General features: G+C 42.6%; 1 protein-coding gene and 2 long non-coding RNA genes across 7 annotated transcripts in view; 1 reads left to right on the forward strand and 2 right to left on the reverse strand.

Annotated features, from left to right (window-relative positions):
* LOC112551103 overlaps positions 1-27,313 on the forward strand; it is a 148,053-nt gene that overhangs the window by 74,829 nt on the left and 45,911 nt on the right. The window lies entirely within an intron of this gene.
* Positions 1-27,313, reverse strand: part of STC1 (stanniocalcin 1) — a 77,594-nt gene that overhangs the window by 31,989 nt on the left and 18,292 nt on the right. The window lies entirely within an intron of this gene.
* On the reverse strand, positions 8,472-15,173 carry LOC112551104. The gene is made up of 3 exons (XR_003095266.1): positions 15,049-15,173; positions 11,189-11,280; positions 8,472-8,976 (listed from the first exon to the last, which is right to left on the reverse strand). It is a non-coding gene; the product is annotated as an uncharacterized LOC112551104 (long non-coding RNA).

The raw sequence follows: 27,313 nt of genomic DNA on the forward strand, positions 1-27,313 counted from the left end.
TGTTATACAAGAAATCTGGAGTAGAGCTGATGGCCTCTATTGCAGCCCCCAAGTACCATGCCAGTTCCCTATATCTCAAGGGTGACCAACCGGTGAAATGGTTATCAAAGTGGCATGGACAGCCTCTATTTGTGGCATGTGGCAGATTGGGGAGGGGACAGGCAGCACAGTTGCAGATGGGACAGGAGCAGAAAGCAAAGCACCAGATCAGGCAGGGAGCATGGGGCAGGGAGCAGAAAGCAGAACAGCAGATCAGGCAAGGAAAAGGGATCGGTGTGGCACTTGGGGAGGCTGCAGGACTAACATGCAGCACACCTGCCACAACAAGGGTTGGCTTCCATTGCCCTAGCTAATGGAACAGCCTTCCCACTAATACAGCAATTCCAACTGCTGAAACCAATGCAAGTTTCACACATCACACAGAAGGACTAGGTGACATCCCGTCTGCCCTTTCAACTCTTCCATCTGTAGTTAATTTGATGAAACAAAAAAAAGAAAAAAAAGAAAAGGACTTCACACACCCCATATTCAAAGCTAACATTGGTCTTGAGAGAGAGAGAACGCTTTTAATTGTAGTTGTCAAAAGAGTTGATTTTTTGATAATTTTTCTCCCCAGTACAAGCGGATAGGGGGGAAAGAGACGTAGGGAGAATGGTATTGTGAAATCTCTTCCCAAAGCCATTCCAAAAAGTTATTGTTGTCATTTTTAATTGTTATAACTTGCTCTTAGATATAAACACCTATCATTTAGAAGCCTCCCCAGGTGACTGCCCTTGTTTAAGCCGAATTCCAAACAATACCCCGTAGGCGTCACATTTTAAATAGTTCCATGAAGCGCATTGGGGCTACTCAAGAATCTAACCATAGAAACACGGTGAAGAAACCTGCTCAATTGGGGCCTTCCACTTTACAACTCAGACAATGATGCAATGCCAGCCTAAAATTAATGAGGCAGATGCTGGACTAGGAACAAAAATCTATACTGAAGCAGCAAAGAAGGGCTACTGGACTGGTAGAAATGCTTTCATGGTAGAATTAAAATGACAGAGAGTGTGGGTGGATAGGGCACAAGCCACCATCCAGTTACAAGGGACATTTGGGCCTGCTCCATTAGAACTGAACACTATGATGGACTCCTGTACCCAAATGGAGCCACTCTGACTTAACACAGAGGATAGATAGATGCTGTATTTTATACATATAGACAATATATATATTAAACTTGCTTAATATATATATATATTAAGCTTGCTTAATAATTGTTTTCCAACTATTTAAGTTGGTCTAATAAAAGATATCAGATTCACCCAAAGAACCTTGTCTGCCTATGTTCTTAGAGCAACACGGCTACAACCAACACCCCTGTATTTTATACAGATGTTTTGTTTCAGTATACTTTTTACGGCTTTTTTATACGATCTTGAACACTTATAAGTCAACAGGCTCAGGACCTGATGTTGCCAGTTGTCAGACCTAGACCTGTCTTTTGGTAGTGTACAACTGTACTATACAAAAAACAATCATCCGATTAGCCATAAGGCACATGCCTTTTATTTCAAGAGTAACAAACAATCTCTTTTGTCAGTAATATTCAGTAGGGAATAAACACAATAGCTGTGTTAGTTGTGTGATGTGCATCATCTCTGCAAGACTGTATCTACCCATTTAAAAAGCTGCCAAAAAATTTCAGACGTGACTAGCACTTTTGTTCCCCAACCTGACACACCTTAAAAGAGACTTATGGTTACGGTCTGGGTGCCCGGTACTGTCTTAAGATCAAGCTGATGTAAAGGTATGTCAAACTGAGCACCTAAAAAATGAGACACAGTGACCCTCAAAAACCCTGGCTGTACTTTTAGTTCAAATACATTTCATATTCACCACTTACATTTTCATTATTTTGATGAAAATAGAGTTTCCCTAGCCTGCTCCAGTAACACTGATCTTTTAAAGAAGAAAGAGTTGTAAGAGACCTGGCTAGACAAAAATCAAGAGCAATTTGAAGCTTCCTTACTTGAGATACTTAAAACTAGATTGGACAAAAACCTAGAAGCTGTTCTATAGGGAACAATCCTGTACTGTCCAGGGAGATGGACTAAATGACCCAATAGATTTTTCCATCTCTAGCTTCAATGTTACCACGACCTTTTGGCCAATTTGTTTGAAAAAATGTAGGCTTGCTACAGTAAATGTGCTTTCAAATGGATGACAATGCCTTTGGAATCTCAGGTTTCTTACTTTCTCCAGTCAGCAAATTTATCAATGGGGCTACGAGACAATTAGGCTGCTAGCCAATCTTCCAAAATCAAGACAATTGCACCACAGTGATCACTGTAATAAGACTCCTTTAGCACATGAATAGCTAATCCCAGGGAGATTAGCAAAGCTTTGAAAAGCTTTTACCAACATTCAACCAGGAAGTTACTTATTTCTCATCTGAGAAATCTTCCCTTAATCTCTCCAGTCTAACTGGAGACAGGGCAACTTGGTTGGATGCTTCCTTGAGATGACATCTATATGGTACATGAGATGTTGTCTCAAAAATAAGGGAACTAGTCCAAGCGGCATTAGAGCTCACTTCTATAAAGGTTTCTGCTAGTTAGATACTCTTTACTGGTTAAGATTTTCCTCAAGAAATCAGGTCACTTCCCCACCAAAGATCAGCTTGTAATTTTTAATAGCACAGTGCTCCACACACGGTTGCATTTTGGACTGCTCATAGAAGCAACCTGCTTATTAATATAAAGAAAATATGAGAGCCATTAATGGGCATGTTTGGTACGGGTCTTAAGTCTCACTTTTTTATTGAGCTGGTAAAATGGAAGCTCAGGTTTTTTGAAAGTCTGTTCCTAGATGTCTAGGCTACATCAGTGGCCAGGAGAGAGAGATCTCTGCCAAGAGTAGAGAAAGCTTTTGATATCAATATTCTTTGGCAACATAAAGATGCTAGCAGATATTTTAAGCTAATTCTTTTAAAGTGTGCCATATACTATATTGCTCACAGGCATTCAGAAACACTTTATTTCTCCTTGGCAAATGCCGAAGTCCAAGAGACTTGCTTTTTACCAAGGAATTCTTAAGGCTTCTAGTCTTCTATGATCCACCACTGAACAGACAGCCTAGAAACTGAGTGCCAGGCTAAAATTCACATAGTTGCCCTATATTCTATTAAGCTACGCTGGTTTACTCCAGCCAGAATCTGATCCACTAATTTAGCTAGACGTGTCTAAAATGGAAACTTTTGAGTTGGAGCCAGAGCAAGGACCAGATGAAAGAGACCCCGAAGAAAGGAAGTGAAGGATGACAGGAGACTAGCAGAGGAGAAAGTAAGTCTGACTCATACTGGGGACAGACTAGTGACCTGGACTGGAAAACACATGAACTAGCAAAAGAACAAAAGTACTCCACTCTCAGGACAAGGTGATGAGGAACTGGTGACTCACTTTACACTAGCCTTGACCAGGTGTGCTGGTCCCTTATCACACTCTTCCTTCCCTGTTGCCCATGTAGCGCCTTTGGGTTGTGCTGGGTTAAGAGAGGAGTGAAAAAAGGAAAACTGACTGGGGAGTGATAAGGATAGGATGAAACAAATTCCTCAAACCCAGAGCAGATTTTGCATTATAAACCTATCAGCCTCCACTATAGCTGTCAAATCCTGCTCCAAAAGGAGCTATCCAGGGTGGAAAACTTTCACTGATACGGAGTGCTTACCATCTGCTTCTGCCACAAGCACCAAGTACAACAATGAGCTATCATACTACTGTGCTGACAAGATCATGAGCTTTTAGGAAGTTTAAAAGAGCACTTTGCCTACACCGACTACACTGTAAAGCTGCCTGCAATCTCTGAGTGCAGTCATCATCAAGTTTTGGAAACCTTCAAGGAATCCCCGCCCAAATCTTGCAATCCTGACCTCTGCCTATCCTAGCTTGTTAAAGACTAACTGGTGCCAACTCTGAATGCAATGGGCAATGCCTCATTCAGATAAACCATGTTTCTTTCCCCCTGCAGGCATGCAGTAGTATGACCCACAGTAACACAACTATAGATGCCAACAGCCACAGAGAAACTCGTTCAAGGCTAAGGCCATGCATTTCTAACTGAAGCCAATAACCTGAATCTGGACTATCTGGATTTAGGCCAGGACATGGAACTGAAACCATTTCTGTGGCACTGATAGTGAATTCCAATTCCAACCTGCTATAGGGCAGAACCGCATCCTCATTAACGCTTATCAAATTCTTGCAGAAAGGTCCATAAGATTTTGGTTTCTTGCCTAAAAGATATGGCAGGGGTCTGAGGTTACATACTAAAATGGGAGAGTCCCTTCAAGGAGGATTCAAATTACTGAGTGTATATATAGCTTTATGTATAAACTTCCACACAGACTGAACAGAAGAGATTTGTCTGAGGTATACCATCTCCTGAGGCCACCCCTGCCATGGTACAATGTAGCTCAACATGATGAACAGGGAACACCAAACCAGGTTTTGCAATATACTGCACACAGTATACCTTAAATAGGTTGGCACCATAAACCAATCACTTGCACAAGCAAAAATCTTTGAGTTTGTTCATAAACTGCAACTCAGCTTTGCCACTACTTCTGGGAATAAGAGTTAGCAACTCTGGACTAGGGCCGAAACTGGCAAAGAATGAAGGGTTGCCCCGATTCTGCAGTGATAAATAGCAGCATAAAACCTTATTTCAGATACAGCATCCCAGCTAAATAAATACACAGAAAAAAGCTTGCTATAGTTTTTCATTACAGGTCTTTCCTAAGGCCTATAGAAGGTTACAGGAAGTCTCTCATTGATTGGATCAGGTCCTCTTCTGTACCAAAGGGCTTAGCATGAGATTTACAATATAACTTTCCCAGAAGAACTGTGTGTTTGCCTGGCACTGCCTCCAGAAAATTTCAAAGGCTAAAAGAATGAAGCTCCAAATTGGGAGTGAAATCACCACTGTGACTGTGATGTAGACCAGAGCTATTTAGAGATCCGATTAACACAGCAACATTGTGAGCCATCAGCTGTATAACCGTGGTGAGTGAATCAGCAGGCTGTTAGTCTGGGGACCAGCTGTTAATTGAAAATGGGAAACAAAAACAAAACAAAAAAAAATGGATGGCTTAAAAAAAAATTGAACAGTTAAATAGTTTTCAATTGTCTGGCAAATCCTTTCCCTTTTAAACTAGCTTTTGCTCTCCCACATGTGGCCAAAATGCACCAGCAGCCTTCTCCCTCCTACATAACAGTTGGCAACAGTTGGGGCAATCCCAGTGTCCAGGCCCTTCCCAAGTGCAAGGATATGCAGGGTTAGTACCCAGTAATAACTCCCACCAGAGTCATCACCTGAAAATAAATGCTTGGCCATTATCACCAGAGCCACTGGAGTCTCCGTTTTGAACAAGAGGGAGAATCCCATGTCTGGCTATGGAGGCAGGCTCTTAAGTTCTTACCAACGGAGGGGGATGACTTGCCATCTGCCAGTGAGAACAAGACAAACAGAACAATGTTAGTCTTTCTGGAAGGGGAAAAAGGGATGTCAGAGACTTGCCCTCTCTGGACCAGCCAACCTAGTAGAATATATGCCTAGCCTGCAAATAGCATTGTGCAACTTCTCTAAATAACAGTGCCTCCCTTGATAATCCACTAGGCAGAGCATTCTGTGCACTGCCACCAGTGCAGTACTGTGCCGTAAAACCAGCCCATGTTTCATTACTTTCATATGTGGCTTGCTCCACGTTGTCCCATTCTGATGAACCGTGGGTAAGGTTGTGAACTGCTTTGCAAGAGGAGGTACCTTGTACTGTTTGCTTGCAGATTATTATCCAGGCATTAGATCCCATGTTCTGTATGGAGGTCCAGGTGATACACAAAGGGTATGGCTACACATACAAGTTCACACCTTAGCACACCTCACAGTATTAGCTCTGTGGTAATTGTCTGTGTGCCTCCCATTACCCGGGGGTAAATGGAAGGTAGCATGCCCCTCAATGAGGGTGGGGCAAGCTACCTTATATTTATTGCAGTTAAGAACATGCATACAGGCAGTGACTGCAAAAAGCTAATACACATTAAGTTGACCCTCAGTTTCCTCACTTGACCATGAATGTCATCACTCTCACAAATAGCCTCTTGCCCAGGCAAGTAAAGGCTGCTGGCTCTGGCCTTTATTAAACATGAAAGGCTTAAATTTTTAACAGATTGTGACAATACAAATACTTGTAAGGAAATGTGAGTAGAAAGTCCAGTCACATAAGCAGACTTGACAGATGAATCTTGTTATGGTGAACGAATATAATTGGAAGCATGAGTTTGAGCAAGGTTTGGATATTGCATTGGTACTACTGTGGCTCAAGCTGTCTATCTCCTAGAATGATCCATTGGGAGAATACATCTAGCCAAACTGAACATGAAAAGGGAGATTTAAAATAATAAATGCTTTTAAACTCTTTTTAAATTCTACTCACAGCAGAATACAATAAGATACAATGCTTTCATGCACAACTAACAATGCCACCAAGGCTTTCTTTGGCATCTGCAAAGTTGCACAGAGAGTTGCGTGATGCAGTTTCTCTTTTGGTTGCCAAGGACTACCTATGGTTAGTCTGGCTAACCGTATTAACTATAACTCCATGGTAGAGTCCAACTGTGTGTTAGCACCAAAAAGTATGTGTCCGATTGTGCATCAGCACCAAGCATCCTTTCACTTGATGACATCAGTTAGTGAAACTTTACACATCGTCTCCATATACTGTAGTTAGTCTGAATCGACAGATAGACAAACTGATGCAGAACTAGAAGTAGGACTGAGGCATCCTGGCTCCTTACCCACTGCTTTAACCATCTGATCAGACTCTCCATTCAGAGACACGAGGAGAACCCACAAATCCTTACTCAGTCACTCCTCCTTTCATCACTAGACCGCATCGCTCTCCCTGGACCTAGAATAGAGCCCAGGAATCCTTGTGCCCCTCCCCCTTCTCTAACCACAATGCTGGTTATTGTGCCGCAATCTTTAATATATTCTCTGTGAAGATCCAGCTGCCTCAGTCTTATCAATTCTGAAATCATCTTCAGTGACACATTATAATACAGCTATTCTCATTTGCATTCTTGCAGTTGGAGGCTGTGGGTTGAATACGAGACACAAAACCCACAACTTATTTCAAAGCCAGCTGAGACGTGAGTGAGAGAGCTGTAGCCGACCACCAAATCGGTTTTTGTGGTTCAGGCTTCTGTATCCCACCAGCAAGACACAACATAATGCAGTTAAACAAATAGGGAGGCAGCCTTGCTGTCTGCCTCCTTTAAGTCAGTGGATCAGTCACTCTTGTGTCAGCACAGCTGTGGTGAACCACAGACTGCTGTATCATTTCAAGGCGTATTTCCCTAGGAGGAGGTCAGTAATACCCCAGACTGAAACCAGGTATTTTAATAGGGGGATCCTAACCAGCTATTTATCAAATTTAGCACTCTACGCTACAGGCTTTTTTTAGCCTTTCACTGAGACCCTGATTCAGCAAAATTCTTAAGTACATCCTTATTTTTTACTTCAAATAAGACTCTTGCATGTGCTTAAGAGTTAAGCACAGCTTTGGTGCTTTGCCAGCTAGGGAAGGTCATGTTTAGGAGATTTAATGAATCTAAGCTTTGTACTGGACTTGTGCCTCATGGGATGCCGTGACATCTAGTCAAGTACTTCTTGGTTTACACCAAAACAGCAGTGTGAGAAGACTCTCTCTGTAAGTTCAACCATGTCAATGCCCTCCAACTGAAAGGAATACACATCTGGCAGTGAAATGACTCAATATTACATATGTAGCTTATTAAAACAGGATTTCATCACACCTAATCATTTTTAGAGGGTTTTAAAAATAAGAGAACCTACACAAAATCTCTTTTATTTCCATTTTAAGCCTTGGAGAATGATGGTGATTAGAGACTGATGCCTGGAATGGATCGTGGTACTCCAAGAACTGGCCTCTGTCTCGTCACATGCTGCTGGATGGACCCAAGGGCTACAGAAGAGCCACAGGAAAAAAGAAAAGAAAAAACATTTAAATGCCAACCCTAACTAGAATTAGGCCTGAACTTAGAGGGGGACTGAAGGGGACCCTTTCTGAGCAACAGTGCAAGGCCTGACCCTACAGTGGAATTGTAACATACTTTGCGGGGTTCGGATACAGTATGGGAAGCGGAAGCTCACAGGCTCCAGGTTTGAAACGAGTTGCCTTGCTAGAAAACTGCTTTATTCTGCAGTTTATTCGAGTCCTCACGAAACCTGCTGATCCACATGTGCATTAGCACATCTGCTGCTCCATATGTGCACCACCTAAAAACCCAAGTACCTCACAAGCCTCAGTGATTTTATCCTTCCAGCCTCTGTAGACACACAAGAAACTCATTGTACAGATAATGAGAAATGACACACAAAAAGAGCAACTGCAGTGGGAATACGTAAGACTTTGGCCCCATCTGCCTTGACCAAGAATGCCGGGAACTAAACCTAAAAGTCCCACTCCAGGTCTTTTCTTACATGAGCATTTTTACTGGTAGGTTTTGGGTGATGAAAGCTACCCTGATTCAGTACCGCTCTGAAGTTATCTAACAGGCAGAGCAGCCCCAATTCTCTTGGACCTCTGTTGGAATGGAAATGGAAATTACACCACTCCGCAGAACTTCTACACACTTTTAGCAAAGGCATCTATAGACCGTAGTGAATAGTGCTTCAGTGTTTCACTCCTGGAGTGAAAACAATTCCAACACACAAAGGCTTCGGGTATTCCACTCTGATTCTATTTGTCTTCAAATGGGACACACTTTTTACGTACCCTTTCTGCCAATTTGAAACCCAGAGACTATCATAGCATGAGGTAGTAGGCTCATTCAAGATGCAGTGTCCAATACTTGAGGACTGCATACACTCCAGGAGATGGAACAGAAAAATTAATCTGTTATAGATCCAAACCTAAAGCAAAAGCAACAGAAATGATTTTTTTTCATTGACACCATCAACCTATCTGTTTTCTTTCTCTTTTTTGAGTCTTGGGGAGATCAGAGACTGAGGGCATTTATACATGTGTAGGACGGGGAAGGGCACTTTAATTACAGTGGCTCTGAGAGCCACTCTAATTAAAGCCCTCAGAGCGTCTCGTGTATCAGTGTCCACACACTTAAAAATAGCGGCAGGGATGCTTTTATCTAAAGCTTGTCAAACAAGCTTTAATAAAGCACCCCACCACCATTTTTAAGCACAGAGATGCTGATACACAAGATGCTCCAGCAGACTCAACTAATTGAGTCTGTTCCGACATGCTTTAATTACAATGCATTGGAGCAGCCTCACTGCTCATTTATAGGCGCGCTGAGTTACTTTAAATTATCTGTGTCGATTTTGAAGTGTACAAGGCTGATAAGTTCTTGGCCTTTTGGGATTTCCCTTCCAAAACAAGCTCTTGGACTGGGAATACATGTCCACTGAAGAGTTCTTCAAAACTAACTTTAAATGGAAGAGCAGGAACAGAGGAGGCCAGATTTTAGCAAGCTCAGCACCTGAAAATAAGGGCTTGTCTACAAGCAGAATTGCACCCACATAACAGAATGATTCACATAAATATAAATCTATATTCCAAAAACCTCAGTATCACCAAGAAATCAAGGCAGTGTGAAGCCACCATCTTTTTAATTCAGGAAAGACTTGCACTGAACTCAGGGGAGCTTTGCTTGACTAAGGGGTTCAGCATCAGCTTGCTTATATTGCTGACTGTTATTTACTTTAATATGCTGCAAACAAAGTTCTGTGGGGGTAAGACAGGAGTAACATGGTACTCATCCACCTATCTCAAAAGAACATTAATTCACCTACTCTTAACATGCCTGGTGAGGCTTTACCATGCCTCTGTTGCCCACTAGGGCTCAGTGTTTGTTACTAAGCTGCAAGCCATGGCTGCCTAAATATTCACAACAATAGCAGAATAGAACTAGCATTCTCTATCTTTCACTGGAGGAAAAGAATAATCTTTAGTAATGTTATGGCTAAGGACAGAAATTACACATAAACTGGCATAAGTGATTGGAAACCAATTCCGATTTGTAACGCAACAGAAGTTCAGTGCATATAAATCACTTTCAAAATAGCTGAAACTGGTTTAAGATAAACCTGGATGGATGTAGTATCCGACTTAACTGATTTAAGTTAAATTGGTTTATTGAACTTCTGTCCCAGATCCCCTCCACGTTCAAGTTAACTCACAGTCCCCCAGCACCCCCTACAAACCCCATCTCAAAGGGTGGGCAAGCTAGCCTTGGCCCAAGCTGTCTGGGGGCAGGGAGCCGTGCTCTAGGCCCCCCTGGCTTCTGGCCTGGGCCACTGCAGGGATGTGGCTGCATTTCTGGAATCAAAAGTGAATGTCTGTTCATTGCTTATTGGCTCAATCTGTGCAGCTCAGCCTAATCTGGAAAGATTAAATTGATTCTACTTAGCCTATGAGGCATGAATCACAACTGATATGTCCAAGAGGTGGCAGCAATGCACACGTGTGGGCACACATACACACGTCACTTCATCCACAACCATCATCATATACACATGGGACTGGAAAGAAGCAGAGAAACTAAGTGACTTCCTCCCACAACTAAACGACAGAGCTGCGAATAGAACCCAGGAGTCCCAAATGCCACCCTCTCTCCACTTTCTAGACCACTTTGGATTGTACTGATTGTTACCAATTAATCATTTATGCGCATCAGTGCAGGTAGCTTCCCAACCTCCCTCCCGCCATTTGATCCTGTGCAACTTGTTTCTCGGTCTAGATGATGAAATGCTGAGTAAGGAAGAGTCCTGTATCATAAGAGCAAAAACACTAGCTGTACTCTGGAAACAGACCACATCTATGGAACTGGGGTTTTGTTACCAAGTGTCCCTAATCGAACTCTTAGTGACTTAATCATGCTTTTGGCAGCAGCATAAGAAACAAGTAATGAATCAAGTTATTGTATTCCCTGGATTTTGCTCTGCAATTGTAGTACATGACCCCAATGAATATGCTGATTCTACTTATTCAGCAGGGTTAATTTCTTCACTGCTCTGCTCTTCCCCATTCCAGCCAAAACTTCCTTTGTGAAGAGCAAATTCATTTTATGACTGCCTGCTGAATGGGACAATAGTTTAAAAAACTCACCTTCAGAAGAGATTTGTCAGCTCTTGGGCAAGTACAGAAAGCAGGAAGGGATAAGAGCAAGAGCACTATATGTCTGTTTGAAGCAGGGAGGCCTGGGCAAGAGAAATAGTACACAAGTTGCTTTACCAACACACATTTCCTACTTTTCTAATGCGCATAAGTAATGTTAATTGCAGCACACTGTAGTATAAAGAAGCATTTGTAACAGATTACTCTACATTTGCCATGTTCTAATTAGAGAAAAGGAACCCTAATTATTCCATTCTGTACCAGGCAGCAGAACAGTCATTAGAGAGCAAGCAATTTCCCCCACTTCAGCCCCCAGACCGCTCTCTTCTCCCACATTAATATAAAATCCTCACAGCATAAAGCTTCATGTATGGCTTTGGCTCATTAGCCACCAGCAGCATCAGCAAATGTCCCATTGTGAGACAGTACTAGGAAGCGGATTACAAATTTCCATTCAAGCATGTGCAGTTCTCAAGGCCTTGAAATGGTTGTACAGTTCTTTCCTACAGTGACAGGGGCCTTGAAAATGTGACTGGATGGACAGAGAGGCCAGCTCTAGAGCCTGCTCTAGCTTTAGTGCCAAGGAAGTGTGCATAGGCAATAAAGGAGCAAAAAGGGGGCTGTGAATGCCCTTCAGACCTGACAGAGATCAGGAAGGCAGGAATATGATCAAGGGCAAAACTGCTGCAGTTCTAACTTTAGTTGAGAGGCCTTTGGAAATTCCCAAGCAGCCAGGAATCCAGAAAATAGAAAAAAAATGGAAAATCACTTTTGCCCTCTCTGCACAGCCTCTCTAGAGCTGCCCCTCTCCAAGCAGCACATTAGAGGACTAAACCCACAGGTCTCCCTTGCTTCCACAGTGGGGTACTCTTCGCTCTCTGGTGTGGTATTGGACACATTGCCCCAGAGTGCAACATGGTGGGTGTCTACGCTTTTGAAATTCTGATCACCAGCATCTCACTGGGAGCTGATTATTTTGGGGAACCCCCTCCCCCCCCCTTCTTTCTGGCCCTCAGTAGGAACCGAGCTCTTCTGAGAAGTCCACCTCCAATTGAGATGGCTTAATTCTTTCTCTCACTGCTCTCACCACTTTTTACAGGGAAGGTAGGCATGATCCAATATTTGCAGATCTACAAACCAACACTTGTATGAGGAATAGAGCCCAGACCAAAGACAGGTGCAGAGGAAACATGAAGTGCAGAATAAGACCACCCAGAAGAGGCCAATTGATACATTCTCCTTTCTCTGTAAATAGCCTTTCCTTTGACTTTCTCTACCAGTCAGTCTTTACATCATTTAGCAGAGGGTCTTTGTCTGTTTCATCTCGATTAACTTAAGCCACTCTTAATGATAAATACATGCTGTGAACTCAGGTCCTGCTGATAAAAAGAGTACCATTGCCTGACTTTAGACACTGGACAAGCTGCAGTAGCTTAATTCACTCCATTTAGCTGTGTAGCACATTAAAGTTACAGCATTTGGGGATGTTTTGGTAGGCAATAGCTAAAACAGCCTTATATAAGGGAAACATCCTAGGTAGGGAGAGTTACTGCAACTTTATTCAACCAAGTACTGTCTGTCCCACTTTATAGAAGAGGAGCTGAGGCAAAGAAAATGAAAACTGACCCTGCAAACACTTATGTATACAATTACCTTGAAAGGGTATTACTCTTGCTTAAAATTAGCACGTAAGTATTTGTAGGATCAGGGCCTTAATGTCTTTAGGCCTCAGGATTCAGATGTGGAAAGAGGCAATGTGCCTCTTTTGTTTGCTTTGTTTATTTAGATTAACCCGTCTTAACAGAGATGGTCTCCTAGTATCTTTTTGTACTCTATCCAGTGGTCTATCCATGGTCTCGATATAAGTGGGATCCTCTAGGTGCTACTATAATGTTATTAACAGGAGCGTAATTAAAAGTATAATCCAGAGTAATCCACTAAAAAGGTCAAGTGGATGTTAAGTATATAAAAGAAATAAAACTTTTCTCTGCTACTCTCAGTTCCAATGAAGTCCATGGGATTTGCACAGATATAACAGGGTAATTTTTGACCCTGTGAGCTGAATTTGTCCCTGTTGCTTTTCAAATAGAGACAGCAGAATCACTGAGGGATTGAACTGATCCATTATATTTGCTTTATAAAACCAGTGCCCCCAGAAGTTCTTCACAGGAAAGTCAGATGCCAACTCCGCTAACACAAAACAAGCTAATAAAAGCTTACTGCTATCATTATCCTTTCTGGGAGTAATATTTAGTGGTTAACCATTGTCTTCAGTGACTGATTGTATTCCTCCTTCTTGAAAAGGCAGGGAGGAGGGGGGAACTCAATTGGATTTCATATCTTCCTCCATCCCTGAATTCCTCTCTTAAGCCATTGTGCTGTTTTGTTACCTTGTGTTAAAGAACTATTGTACTCCTACCCAGGAATTGCTGCAAGTCACAAAGAGTTAAGTATGTCAACCTCAAGGACCAAATTATGAAATTCTAAGTGCCTAGAGAAGTCTGCTTTCCCTTCAAGTCCTCATGTGAAAAGGATCCTGCAGCAAGTAAAATCGGGCTAGATGAGCAAGAAAGATTCACACTTCAGTAGTGTGCTCCAACAGGCTCTACAGAAGCCTTTTCTGGCTCTTGCTCTGTGGGAAAGAACAACTTGCTGGGCTCTTTCAGTCTCTCTTCTCTAATGCAGAGGGGAAAGAAGAATGTGTCACTTAAGTCTGAGGCAGAGATGACAGAAGCTGCTGTAGTAGGAAGCAAGCAACTGGGAGAATAGCTGCCTATTACACAGCGCTGGTGGTACCATCAGGACTGGGTTGGGAGATCAAGGCCGATGGACCTGGGGCAAGGGCATCAGAATCCGTCCTTAGATGACTAACATTGCTTGTTCCTCAGTGGCTGAGGTGCTGAGTTTGCATAAGGAGCAGGTTGTGGTTGGAAAGCACACACTGGATGCACACATTGGATGCAAACTGGATGCTTATCTTGCTGGGATCCTATGACCCCAGCTAACTTCCTGCCCTTTGGGCAGGGGGCTGGACTCGATGATCTTCCAAGGTCCCTTCCAGCCCTAATGTCTATGAAATCTATGAAAATTGAGCAACACTCTCATGTCGGTTCTCAGGCAAACCAATTGCAAGTGGAAAGGAGAGATCCTTTCCACTTGCAATTGGTTTGCCTGAGAACCGACATGAGTGTTGCTCAATTTCTTTAATTTTGCAGAAACTTAAAATAAATGAATCTCAGATGCAACTCATTAATGGGTTGGGTTTTTTCCCCCCACTGATAGTAACATGGTTAATATCTTGGTAATATTTTTGGAGAGCCTTTTGCCATCTCATTATATCATTACAATCTGCCCTGTTTCTGGATGAGTAATATTGTTTGGAATGCCTGCTTACTTATACATCTTTTACCAAACACCCATATATACATCCTTATTTTGAAGAATCAACCTGTTGCTGGGCTAGCTAGCCTTCAAACAAGGCACTTATGGTTAATTAATGTCAGATAATTCTGGGTTTATTCAAAAAGAAAAAATAAAGTTGTTTGCCTACCCAGCCAGGTGGTGGACGGAAACAGAAATCATCCTGCAAGTAGTACACAGGAATACTCACACTGTAATAACTAGGCATAATTGGAACAGCACTAGGCAGCAGTCACAGATATTCATACAACTCATTTCCAGTATTTGTGAGTTAACTACAAATAGGTGGGCATGGGGGGAAGCAGATCCTGTTAATTATGTGAGAAAGTACTACCAATCTGATTAAGAGCTAACTCCATATTCAGATGAAAAAGGAGAGAGTGTCAGACTAGGGCTGCCATGCTAAAAAGCATGTAACTAGGAACACTAACCTGGGTTTTCATGATGTGGCCTCTGCTCCTACCTGTGCTGTGTGACCTTGGGCAGGCAACTTCACCCCTTCACGCCAGCCTTTTTTCACACACTTGGTCTTGTGTACTTACATTTAAGTTCCTCCAGGCTAAGACTCCTCTCTCTCATTACTTTGTGCAACACCTAGCAAAACTGATCCCTGATCTCAGCTGCATCCTACAGGAGGTACAGGAGAAAAAACAAACAGCAGTAGCTCAGTGGACCCATGCTACAACTTTGTGTTGCTGAAAACAATCCCTTTTGGCAGACCACCACCATCTTTCCTTATAAGGGCTAGAAAAAATCAATAACACAGAAGTACAGAAGCAGCAGGAAAAAGGAAAGCATGTAAATATTACTATGTAGAGCCATGTGGGTTCCCATTCATTCTTAAGAGTAACTGCTTGAAGCAGATAAGGCTTACCTCTCCTCTTATGTCCAACCAGCTGGAAAGAGGAAAAAGCTTGCAGCAATCAGCTTCAAAATGACCACCATAAACAAGGCTTTTCTTTTACTTCCTTGAATTTAGAGGGCTAGGTGCCAGAATGCGACATGCTGGGAAAAGCCTATATAAGGGGTCAGCTGCAAGAATATTAGTAATAAGTTGGCTGATAGTTTAGTAGGGCTGATGCTTTATTCCCTTTTAACTTATCCCATCACTTACACCATTACAAAGCAACTCTAAAAAGCTAACATCATAATGCAGTAACCTTCCCTATCCACTCCATACTCAGCTGGAGTGAGCTCAGTTGAATACAGAATCAGGTCTAGCTGCTGCAGTTAGTGGGAGGAGCAAAAATGCTTTGATAGCAAGAGCTTATGGGTGTCGGACACCCTAAGATCTTTTTATCACAAGTCCATCTTTTCAGTGTTTGGGGAAAAAAATGTCTGGATGTTGTTGTGGTCCATGTTACCCCAGTACAATCAAGATTAGATTATTGACAATACCCACTACCTGAACTCAAAATAGGGTTCAGTGGTTGAGGTTTTCAAAGCCTTTTTAGGACATATAGACGCATCATTATTAAAATGGCTTATAACTGCTAAACTGTCTAAAGGAGTTGGTACAAGTTTCCAGATCTTCCCAGTGGAGGATGTGCCCTAGCCTCTCTGCCAAACTTTTCTGGATGCTTTTGAAAGGAATGAATTTTGAAGACACCTGTCTTTAACTTCCAGTTCAGACCAGGGCTAGTAGTGCTGGCACATGCAATGGAGAATGCATCCCTTTGTCATGACCAATTGGTGGTAGACATTCTGTGAACTTGGAGGGTGTCCACCAGGGCACAAGGGTCCGTCTGTGCAGATGTAGGATCAGGATTCAGTTTTACAGGCCTGAAAGGGTTTGTTTTGGGTCTGGAGAAGGATCCAAGCATCTGTAGCTAATTTCTGAATTGTTCCATTGTTAACATCTGCTGATTCATCCTTTATCTACCACTTGCCCTTTCGTATAAGCCTCAGTAATCCTAAAGGCTGATTTTCAGAGGTACTGAACACTTACAATCCCAGGTACTCAGCATGATCTGGCCATTACTTGATTTCAAGCAATTGAAATGTGAGGAGAATGTGGTTCTGTGCAGAGGGAATGAAGGAGAGGAAACCACTAAGTACTTGGTTCTGCGTTATCACCAAAAATGGCTATCAAATTATTTACTTTGTTTTAACAAAAGGAACACTCACAGCAAGCACAGACAAGGAAGCTCATCCAAAAGAACCTGGTTTGGATCCCCTTTGGGTACAGTAATGAGGTCTAGCTTTCTATCCCTTTGTTGATGGTGAACTTGAATTTTTGCTGCTCCACAATACTGGACTCCAAATGGCACAGATGGTAGCTTTGGCTTACTGGATGAAAAAGGATCTGGGGGAAGTTTGCAACTCTTGAACAGTTATTTAGGGCCTCTTGCTATTGACTTCCATGGGCTTTGCATAAGGAATAGGGAGATGAGAGAATGGACCCAGGAAAGTTCAGATTCATACACAAGAGGTATTAATCCTGCAAGCTGCTCCACCAGTTTGGTCCCCTGCACCAGTACAGAACTTGCATAAGGTCAGGGATGTTCTGAGCTGTCACAGGTGTCTGCTGCCAAATGTCATTAAATGTATTCAACCCTGATCCTGATCCTGCAGACAGTGCAGGATAGTGATACCATATGAACCTATTATATGAACCACCAAGATTTCAGACACTTCAGGCATGACACAGCGTAGTTGCATTTGGAGTACAAAAGCTACTTCAAACAGACTTATTTCTAGTCATGGGGTCTATGCAGACTTCCTCCAGGTTCAGTGCATATGATTCATCTTGGGTCAATACATCTGGGTTCCGTGACAATTCACAGCTGGAAGGCACTCAAGTTATAGACAGACATATGTTTAAACTGATTTAAAAAGTGATCACTCACTCAGGAAGTGTCAGCTGTTAGGATGCAACAGTTACATCAGCATACTCTTGTAGATGCACAGGTTAGCATGACCGCTTTAAACTTTAACCCTGAATGCAACTGTCATGGTTTTGCTATATTTGTACTACTACAAAAGCAAGTGACATTGGAACAGTTTACAATTTGCATCCCTCAGAATTGACAGGACTGTTACATCTGTCTGTGCCCTGAAAAAAACACCTGAAGCTGTTTTCTGAGACTCAGGTGACAGCATTGCAAAGCCAAAGTCCTAGCATAATCTACAAAAAACAGACAAGGCAGGGCTGTGGGTTCTTCCAGTGCATTTAAAGGAGACATGGGCAACATGAAAAAACAGTAGCTAGTGTCCTGGGAGAGTCTTAAACTGGAGTCAAGAGTTCTCATGGTTTTACAAACAAATCTCCTTAACCATAGTTCATTCTGTGACACAGTGAGGTTCCCTCCTTCCCGCTTCTCTGACATATTGAGAGAAAAAGTGAAAAGGTTATGCATTTATCTTATTTCTTAGTCTCCTGGGACTTGTCTTCACAGCCCCCACCTCCCTTCCCCCATTTCCTCAACGCGGGGAGAGGGAGAGAAAGAATTCTCCATGGAGAATTCAATTCAGCAGAATTACACTGCATTTACGTCCGTTTTGAGGCTCTCTCCCACGCATTGATTGCACTGCCTGTGGCTTCCAGCACAGTATCTGCACAGCCCTAGCTCTGTGTCAGCTTTGATAAGAACCCCTGTGTAATCAGTGCAGCACCAGCTATCCGGCTACAGTACTGTATGATTTCCTCCTGTGGCTTCTTCGTTCCTGTTTATAATTAAAGTAGGACTCCTTGCCATGCCAAGGGCTATATAAAAATAAGTTAATAAGTAATAAAGTGATGGCATGCATCCAAGAGCTTGCTGCTGCTGCCGCTCTTATTCTTGTAACACAGTTAATATACAGTGGCTGGTTAATAACGTTAAGGCCTGAATATTCAATTAGTCAGTTTGATTTTTGCAGCTACAGGAAGATACAAGCTGCGCAGAGGAAAAAGGGCTCGCATAGGTTAGGATTATCATAATATTCAGTCTCCTAAGGGCTGGATCCTTTGCTAGGTATTCTTCACCACACCTTACCTTAGCTCCTTTCCAGCCGGCCCAAACTCTCAGCACTGAAAGTCAAATTTTACAGGTGGTCGGAAACTAAAATTCAAAGACCAAGTCTGCATTATGAGTTACTTGTATTAATTAGTATGAATTAAATACAAAAAATAAGCTCAACCAAGACCATGGCTCCATCCTATAAGTAATCACATATTCATGGCGTGCCCACACGAACTTGCCATTTAAACAGCTAAGACAGACCATGGGTAGGTTGCCCAGAGGCATTGGTCAGAGTCACACTCAAAGTTCCCAACGGACAAGGAAAGAAGTGAGTCAGTCTGCTCAACATCTTAGATTCCTGGCTGTTCATACAAGAATGGGGAATGAAAGGGAGGAGTGAAGGTCTCAGAAAGTTGTTGAAACATTGACTGCATTAGGATAAGAGATTGGGAGTTGAAATGGTAATTTGTATATATAATTTGTATGATATAGAGTATAGCTTATTTAGGAAGGACAGGCACAGGTGGAGGATGAGATGTTCCCTTGCATCAAGGACATAATATTCCACAGGTAAACTCATGCAAGGTCCAGAATGCTACAGAAGAGAAAAAGGAAAAAAGTAAAAGAGAACAAGTGTGATATAATGATGGTGTCCAGACCACTAGGGCCAGGTGATAATTTATCAAAACAAGAAGTGTGCACCCTAAAGAAATCATCCAAAGGACAGGACTTGTTGGTAATGGGGGACTTAGACTGTCAAGGGACACTGCCATTTACACCACAGAAAGTTAAAAAAATATTGCCATGAATGCCCTCTGTATAGGTGATCCCAGCTTTGGGCACAGGGATGGAATAGATGACTTCTCTAATTTTCCTCCAGCCCTGACATGCACACATTTTTCATGTGATCTTCCATAGCACTCTATGGATTAGATCAGACAGCCCCCAGACTTTAAAATGGACCAAATCAAATCCATAAAATTCAAACTGTACATCCAAAGGTGGAATGCCTCAGGTCTTTTTCTAGTTCCCAAAGGAATGTGGGATGGGATGAAACCACTTGGGTCATCGAAAGTCCAGATCTCTTCTAACCTTCACACCCCAGTCCCATATATAGAACTGTATGTGTGTTCATAAGGAGCATGATTTTGTATTATTACTTATTTCTTGTTCTTGGATAATATCTAATAGCATCAAATGAATTCAGTGCTTCAACGTGCTAAGCACCGCAAAGATAGGAAGACAGTCTCTTTCAGAAGATACTACACACTAAAAAGACAAAAATTACTATCACCATTTTACCAAAAGGTTTAATGGGAAGTGATCTAAGGCACAGAGAAATTAAGTGACTGGTCTTGTGGTTCCTAGTTGTTCCACAGATTTCCTGTCTAAATCCTGGGCCAGTTCTTTAACTGAAAGATCATTTGATTTGATTCTGTTGAACATTTTCATTGTTTGCAAATGCATCCACGCAGGAACAGACACAGAAGCATCTTTAACCAAAGCACAGATTTTGAAGTTTTTGAATATTGAATATTCACTAAGTTGTTTGCTCTTCTCCAGTGTTTCTAGTTCATTGATTTCAATAGCATGAGTTGGCTCAAGGAATTCCTAGACAAAGAATCCCAACCATTCAAGAGTCTTTAATGAAAAGCATTTCCCTCTGTCACTCTGAGTCACTGCTTGTCTGCCAAACCAAACTCAGCCAAGGGCACATATAGGGGCTTTCCCTTCTTTGTAGCCTTTCCTGTAAAACAGCCATCCCTTTTCTTACACCTGAGAAAACATTCCACAGGGAAACTCCTTTTTTTCATCACTTGGTTAATCTGTTTAAACCTGGTTTCCTTTAGTTTAGTACAGATACTGTGCCTTTATATCTTTGCATCTGTATCATGCTTTCCATGTGGAGATCTCCAGATACAGATATAAATTAAAAGAGCTGGGAAGTTTTGTAAAGTACTTACTACTTCATACATGCACTATCACTTTCATTCTTACCAGTAGAACTGCTCTGTTCTGCTCTGTCATATTATAGATCTTACAAGATTTAGCCCAGAATTTGGACGCAGCCTCCTCTGAACCTCCATGCCTAGCACATATCATTTCATATCATATCATATCATATCATATCATATCATTTGATATAATGGCCAGAACTTGACAGTTTAATATGGCAGAAAACAGGGCAATATTCCTTTGCTTCAGATTTCAGTGCATAAGTTTCACATAACAATTAGCACAGCATGAGATACCAGCTAAGAAGCATCTCCTCATTAAGAGGTATTGGAGTAGGCTGGAGTAACTACCAAATGCAAAAAGGTAAGCATAGAATCATAGAAAATTAGGGTTGGAAGGGACCTCAGGAGGTCATCTAGTGCAACCCCCTCAAATCAGGATCATCCCAACTAGATCATCCCAGCCAAGGCTTTGTCTAGCTGGGTCTTAAAATCCTCCAAGGACGGAGATTCTACAACTGTCTGGGTAACCTGTTCCAGTGTTTTACTGCCCTCCTAGTTGTGCGGGCCACCTCCCGATCCCATCCATGCGGCCATGTGCGGGCTAGGAGTGGTATGCGAACCCGTCTTTGTGCATGCAGGCTGTGGCCAGCACCCTGGGCACGCAGGGTCGAAGAAGACCGGTGGCGAGCTAGAATTAGTTACGGACGCGTAATGGTTGATTAAAAGATTGTTTACTTACACCAAAGATGGTCGTGGTATAGGCTGGACAGTTTTCCAGGCTCAGCTCCGCTTAAATCCTCGCTAGAGGACTCCGATAACTGACCCCAGAGTTGTTGAAGCTCCGCAGGTTCGGCTCGGTAATTGGCCCTGGAGTGGTTGAAGCTCCGCGGGTTCGGTAGTTTCAAAGGAAAGGGATACGTCTTAGGATTGCGCTTGGCGACGGGGAGAGGCTAGAGGCCCCCGGAGTGGTTGAAGCTCCGCGGGTTTGGTAAATAGGTCCCCCAGAGTTGTTAAGACTCCGTGGGTTCGGTAAATCGGCCCTCTATTGCCCTCTTAAGGAGAGGAAAAAAGCTGGGTTCGAAGGGATTAGCAGCGTTTAGAGATCTTCACGCTCTCCCTCTCGAACTCCAATTGCTTTCTCTCCCTCTCTCTCTCTCTCCAACTTGGGCGGAAGCCACCCAAGCTCTTTATACGGCTAGCAAGCCAATCGCTAGCCGCCACGTGTGCCTATATTAAGGTCGGCCAATAATGTGGCGCGAATCTAAATACAAATGGCGGGAACTCCTTTGCACCGTGCATCACTATGATGCAAAAGAAATGCACCATGCAAAGAAGGCTACAAATGTCGGGAAATACTCTTTTGCACGCGGGTTCTCCTATTGCAAAAGAAAACTCCACCGTGTAAAGAAGCTGCAATTTGGCAGGAACATAATTTAGCGGTGCCGAAGCACACAAAAACAAAAAACCACAACTTTGGGTTGTGACACTAGTGAGAACATTTTTCCTAATATCTAACCTAATCTTCCCTTGCTGTAACTTGAGACATTGTTCCTTGTTCTGCCATCACTGAGAACCATCCAGCTCCATCCCCTTTGGAGCCACCCTTCAGGTAGCTGAAGGCTGCTATTAAATTCCCCCTCAGTCTTCTCTCCTGCAGACTAAATAAGCCCAGTTCCTTCAGCCTCTCCTCATCAGTCATGTGCCGCAGCCCCCTAATCATTTTTGTTGCTCTCCGCTGGACTATCTCCAATTTGTCTACATCTTTTCTGTAGTGGAGGTCCCAAAACTAGACACAGGACTCCATATGTGGCCTCACCAGTGCTGAATAGAGGGGAATAATTACTTCCCTCAATCTCCTGACAATGCTCTTCCTAACGCAGCCCAGTATGCCACTAGCCTTCTTGGCAACAAGGGCACACTGTCAGCTCATATTCAGCTTATTGTCCGCTGTCACCCCCAGGTCCTTTTCTGCAGTTGGCCCCCAGCCTGTACAGTGCTTGGGATTGTTCCATCCTAAGTACAGGACTTTGCCCTTGTCCTCATCGAACATCATGAGATTTCTTTTGGTTCAATCCTCCAATTTGTTGAAGTATGTCTGAATCCTAGTCCTACCTTCCAGCATATCTACTACTGTCCCCAGCTTGGTTTCATCTGCAAGCTTGCTGAGGATGCACTCTATCCCATCATCTAGGTCTTTGATGAAGAGATTGAACAAAACTGGCCTCAGGACCAACCCCTGGGGCACTCCGCTTGATACCAGCTGCCAACTAGATGTCAAGTCATTGACTACTACCCTTTGAGTGTGATGATCCATCCAGTTTTGTATCCACTTTACAGTTCATTCATTCAAACCATACTTCCTTAACTTGCTTACAAGGATGTTGTGGGAGACCATATCAAAAGCCTTGGTAAAGTCAAGGTAGATCACATCCACTGCTTTCCTCACATTCACAGAGCCAGTCATCTCATCATAGAAGGCAATCAGGTTGGTCAGGAATGACTTGCCCTTGGTGAATCCATGCAGACTGTTCCTAATCACCTTCTCCTCCTCCAAGTGCTTAGAAATGGATTCTTTGAGGATTTGTTCCATGATTTTTCCAGGGACTGAGGGGAGACTGACTGGTCTGTAGTTCCCTGTATCCCCCTTCTTCCTTTTCTTAAAGATGGGAACTATATTTGCCTTTTCCAATGGTCTGGGACCTCCACTGGTCAACGCAAGCTTTCAAAGATGATGGCCAGCAGCTCTGCAATCACATCAGCCAACTCCCTCTGCACCCTCAGGTGCATCGAGTCTGGCCCCATGGACTTGTACATGTCCAGCTTTTCTAAATAGTCCCTAATCTGTTCTTTCACCACTGTTGGCTGCTTACCTTCTCCCCAAACCATGCTACCAAGTGCAGTAGTCTGTGAAGACTGAGCTAAAACAGGCATTGAGTACTTCAGCCTGTTCCACGTCATCTGTCATATCCAGCAGGACTTCACATTACAGCTTACCCAGCCTGAGTTAAGAAGATAAATACTAGCCACAGTTCTTCTTTTTGTGGTTTCCCAAAGATTTTGACTTGAGACTCCTCTTCCCAACCCCCCAAATGCAAAATTGTTCTGAAGATATGGAATTCCCAGTGCAAGCTTGCTAAAATACCTGCTGTATTTGGTGGCAATGGCAGTAGAGCAGCACAAGCTGTCAGAGGGCCATCTGAAATTTTCCCAACTTTCAGCACAAATATGTGGGACTTTCCTTTATGCAACATCTAAAGAAGAACAGATTGCTGCCTTGGTCACTATGTAACCCCGACCAAATGGAGGGTCTATTCGTTATGTATCAGAACTAAATTACATATTTGATCCTCCATTATCAGTGCTGTCAAAAAATGGCAAAATGTAAATGTAAGTAGTGGTGGTGGGAAAGAGGTTACTTTTCAATTTTCATCCTGCTTTTCACTGCAAAGCAAACACTTAATAGGAAAATAAACTCTATCCTCCTTTCATTTTCTTTCTCTGCCTGCCCCCTCTGCCCAAATCAAAAGAGAACTTGCATGAAGGTTTTGGCTTACTCTTCCCACAGTTACAGTAGGTCCACATTTTTATCCTCTTACCAAATGGTATCTGACTTCAGTGTGAATTCACATGCTGTTCAGCACATGGAAAGATATTTGCATTTGAGCCACAGATTGGAAACAAATGGAAAAAAAATAAACTTTATGGAATAAAGTAGACACTAAGTATTATGTGTAGCAACCAGAAGATGCCACTCATGGATTCAGCCCCTTTTTGTGTGGCAGTATCCAGAGGACAAAGTTACAGTCACTGTCCCTTAGTTTAGCTGAAGGAAAAGCTTGCCTGAGGGCTGTTTTATTATAAAACATGTCTACTATAGGATTCTTTCTTCTTTCTCTGAAACAGTTGATACTGGCCATTATCAGACTGAGAAACTCTATTAGATGGGCCTCAGTTCTGATGTATCATAGCAGTTCCTGTTATTAAACTTAGTAATATGAAAGAGCACATGTACTACCCTCTCAAAGAATGCTGGCCAAAACGAAATAGATAGGAATCACATATTTTAGCTCTTTAATTATTAAACATTAACCAACCTGCCACTTATAAATGACAGGGGGAGAAGGGAATCCAGTACATTTCCTTGGATCAGGTAAGAGATTTTTTAAAAACAGGGTCCTAAGTTAATAGACAGCTTTGTGTTTTATCCATACTGCTTTAAGTGACAGAACATGAAGGCAATAATTAATTTGATGAGAGACTTATACTTTAAGAAGAAGTGCATCTATGTTTCTACACTTCAGGATTTTTTATGCATTTCTGCTTATGGGAAGAGCCTCATATAAAAAAATGAGAACTGGATGTGTCTGGCTTTTATTATTTATTGAACAATGCTCCATTGATTCACAGATCCTCTCCAGACAGCTCATAAACAAGGCCTTTAGTGCAAAGTTTAGACAAGGACAAAGATTTCTGAACTCTTAAGCATAACACAAAGCTCAGCTATTACCCACACAGGAAGGAGTAGACAGAGATGGAATTCATAGGGGAAAAATGTGAAGGGAAAGTGAGTCAGATTCATACAGAAGCTGGTGTTTCACATTCCTTCCCCACCTCCCCCTTTAACATCTATTAACATACATGCCCCTTCTAGTAGTTACACTGGATCCATGTATCTGCCTAGATTTTTTGTTTTACCAATAACCATGATACCCAATGCCTGGCACCTTGCTCCCTCCACTGCCCAAAAGACACTATAATAGTGCTTCTTTTTTCAATTTCCAGCAGGGCTCTTCCGCCCCAGGGTCTAGTTCAGCTTTATAACTCAACACTTTCTTTACTTTGGCTTGCAGACCTGAGACTGCACTGCAGCTTCTCCAATCAGCCCTATGACTTGCAGGCAAAGTTCCTTATCGGAGACAAAGAACCAGCTCAAATTGCCCAGATAAAGTGAAAAGTAATTTCTTGTGAAATGTCCCTTCCTATTGCCACTGAAGTCAACAGTGGGAGAAAGACTGAGCCTTACTATTTGAACATGACAAAGCAAGTCTGGTCAAAGATATGCCCAGTAAATAAACAAATACATAACTACACTGAACCTCAACGCTCCATCTGTACAATGGACATAGCAGCACTCCCCTACGTTCCAGCAGTATTGCAAGGACCAGCATCTTAAAGATGGCAAGATTGTCAGGTATTAGGATACTGGTTGTCATATGAAGATGATAGAAGGGCTTGGAAGTTGTGGATTATTTGCACAGAATTCAAATTCAGCTGTCTTTGAAATCAGTGGAGCTAATTTCCCTGACAGACCCATGAGGCCAGCTTCTACACCTTTTTCCAGCTGTTTTATTGCTTTGAGACAGCTAAGCATACTTCCATGTCCTCCCATTATCATCCCATTCCCTATAGAAGCAATTACCATAGTTCACATGACTTTCAATGGAAGTGGGGATAGGGAGAGTAGGATTCTGTTCTTGTAAGACCATCTCTATATTGAAACATCATCACCCCTTTGAAAAAGTTTGAGAACCCTCAGGCTTTGTGAACCTTGAAGAATTATTTCCAGCAATGCTGGAATGGCTGTCTTTTTGTTATTGCAGGCAGTTACAGTCCACCCTGGCTCTAATTCTTGACAATGATTGTCATTCCTAATCTTTTTGGCAACACATGCACATACAAGAGTTCCTATGAATTGGCTGGATCTCAGCTTCCTGGCAGGAGGGATGAACTCCTCTGCCCCACATCCAGCTCTTTTTAATATGTAAAATATGCTCCTGCAATAAAGGTCACTCTGCAGCAGTGGGCTAACTTGAGGCATAGTTGGCTAATGGCTTTTAGAAAGTCTTGATAAACTAGCACCTATTTTTCACAGGATGGGACATATCTTTAACTGGTGTAAAAGGCACAGCTCCATTGACTCTCTCATAAGCAATGACATTATTTGTGTGCCATAATTAAGACCAGATATTGTTATTCCTTCCATGCCCTCTTTTACTGAGGTTTTTCCTTTTATCCTCTATTCCAGCCTGCCTATTTCACAGCTCAATGCTATTTGGCAAAATAACATCCTCGGCTGAAATGAACTGACATACTACCCTTGCCCTTAACAGAGGTACATGCCAATATGTACCAGAAGGTTGTAGGAGCCAACTGCAAATTATGACAAGCTATTGGGGTCCTTCGACAGAGATACCATCTCTACACACTCTTTACAGCAGTTCCCTAAGGGTTTCTGGAGCACTTTGGTTATGGCCTGCCCTCTCAGCCAAGCCACTGTGGGGGCTTCAGATCCTCCCAGTGCAGCTGAATCTGGAAGCTCAAAATTCAGCTTAAACACAAACCAAAAAAAAGAGAAACCCAGCCACACACATGCAAGCCACACCCTCCAGCTCCACCTTCCTTGCTTTCTTGCTTGCACTGATGCCTATCAGCAGGTTCTCATTAACACATTAGTTTAAAATAAGTCTTCCATTACCCCCTAGTTCCAGCCAGGCTTCTCATGCCAACTACTAGCCACCTCTCTTCCAGGGTCAGCTCCCAACTAACCTTTACAAGTCTTCTTTTCAAGCACAAGTGTAGCAGAGTACAGCTCATTTGGACTCATTAGAAGGGAAAAGATGGTCTATCCTAACCTGGAAAGCAGTCTTCTTTCTATGGAGTGAACCCGCTTAAAGGTTTGCATTTGTTCCCATGCAGGGAGTTCATCCATATCTTTTAAAAATGATACAGTTATAGAGCATTACTACTCCTGACAAGGCATCTCCTGAAGGATCATCTTGGAATACGTGGGACTG

This window comes from Alligator sinensis, unplaced genomic scaffold (assembly GCF_000455745.1).
Source record: "Alligator sinensis unplaced genomic scaffold, ASM45574v1 scaffold685_1, whole genome shotgun sequence".
Taxonomy (NCBI): Eukaryota; Metazoa; Chordata; order Crocodylia; family Alligatoridae; genus Alligator; species Alligator sinensis.